The 1,645-nt window shown below is 38.4% G+C and overlaps 1 long non-coding RNA gene across 1 annotated transcript; it reads left to right on the forward strand.

Moving 5' to 3' along the window:
- The first annotated feature begins 348 nt into the window (after nt 1–348).
- LOC104953504 (uncharacterized) lies at nt 349–1,074 on the forward strand. The gene is made up of 3 exons (XR_799231.1): nt 349–395; nt 501–575; nt 945–1,074. It is a non-coding gene; the product is annotated as an uncharacterized lncRNA (long non-coding RNA).
- The last annotated feature ends 571 nt before the right edge of the window (nt 1,075–1,645 follow it).

The following is a 1,645-nucleotide window of genomic DNA, read 5'->3' on the forward strand; positions in this document are numbered from 1 at the left end:
TTTCCATGATAGCAGTAGGAAGTTTAAATTACATTTTACACTAAATGATGAATATCACAAGAAACTATGCATACCACTTTCCTCTTCCTGGTGCTGTTTGGAATTCTTTCTTTCCGGTAAAGTGCTTCGTGTTAAATATATATTTCAAGGGGAAAATATACAGACTTTCAGTTTACACTAAGCTTTATCCAGTGCAGTGTAATAAAAAAGTCCTGCTCTAAACCCTACTGTCATGAAGGTTATAATGTTTAGTTTTTATAGAGATGAAGATTAAACGTCATGGTCATTTTTCCGGCTGTAGTATGTCGTGTTTGTTAAGTTTAATATTTTCTTCCCTCTCTCTGTTTTCAGGATAAACACCATGATGCTGCTAATGAAATCATCGAGACCATTCGGTAAGTGACCTTTCTCCCGTCTCACTCAACCCCCACATGAACAGCCAGTGAGTGACTGACGATGATGATGATCTAATTATGTTTGTATGTGTGTGCTTTCTGTAGGTGGGTGTGTGAGGAGATCCCAGACCTCAAACTCGCCATGGAAAACTACGTACTCATTGACTACGACACAAAATGGTCAGTCTAAGGTCACATAAACGGTTTGTGTTGCTATGACTGTGATTTAAAAAGAAAAGAAAACTGGGAAACATACTAAAGGTACCACTTCATCCAGTCAGGCTAGCAGCTTACCTAACAGCTGTTCGAGTATGTCAATCTAAATATATCTAATATCTTAATAGTCGGTTTTCTTATTCGTCTGTTGGATTTCTATCAAAATTACAATCTTAAAGTGTCAGTAAAAGTAAATATCTCTGCCACCAATGACACAATTATTAGTATTTTTAGAAACATATGAGTGAATCACTGAAATTGGTGTTGGACTGGGATTTTGGAGTTCGTCTTGTACAAAATGATGGTATTAATTGTGTTTTGTTATTCTCACAGCTTCGAGAGTATGCAGAGACTTTGTGACAAGTACAACAGGGCCATCGACAGCTTCCACCAGCTGGTGAGTCCGTATGTGTGAAAGGCCTTCAGTGCTCTGTAGGTGAAACATTAGTCACTGAAAGTGAACCACGCTGTGTGTGTGTGTGTGTACGGCGAGTCTATCACAGCTTTGAATCATTGCTGCATATGACCTTCCACTGTCTTACAATAAATACTTTTAATGATCACTCTTGCTACAATATTTGTGTCACAAATTATCTCATTTATGGAATCTTTTTAAAACAAAACAAATCAAGTGTATTCATTTGTCTTTGTCCTTGAAAGGCCAGCCCCACTGCACAATATGTGACTCTGATGTGTGGGAAAATTATGGATTGTTTCGAGTGTGTGAATATGTAAGGGACAATGTCCGTTGTTACTGTTTGAACTATGTAGCAACGGCAGGAACTGCTTCGATAGCGTTTTCTTGCGAACCTTTTTGATAACAGATTTGAAAACATTGTTGCTTGCTTTAAAAGTAGCACAATTCATAATCTCAAACCTTGGAAAGTATCTACATGTCCCTGCCCTGATGCCAAAGTAACTGGCAACTGAATATGTTTTGCCGTTTGATGTTTATGTCTGGACTGTTGCGTAAAAAGGAGGGTTTCTGCCCCGTTATTCTCCGCTGTTTTCTGTCCCTCTTGTCTTGTCGGTTT

Source organism: Notothenia coriiceps, unplaced genomic scaffold (assembly GCF_000735185.1).
Source record: "Notothenia coriiceps isolate Sejong01 unplaced genomic scaffold, NC01 NC01_scaffold00021850, whole genome shotgun sequence".
NCBI lineage: Eukaryota > Metazoa > Chordata > Actinopteri > Perciformes > Nototheniidae > Notothenia > Notothenia coriiceps.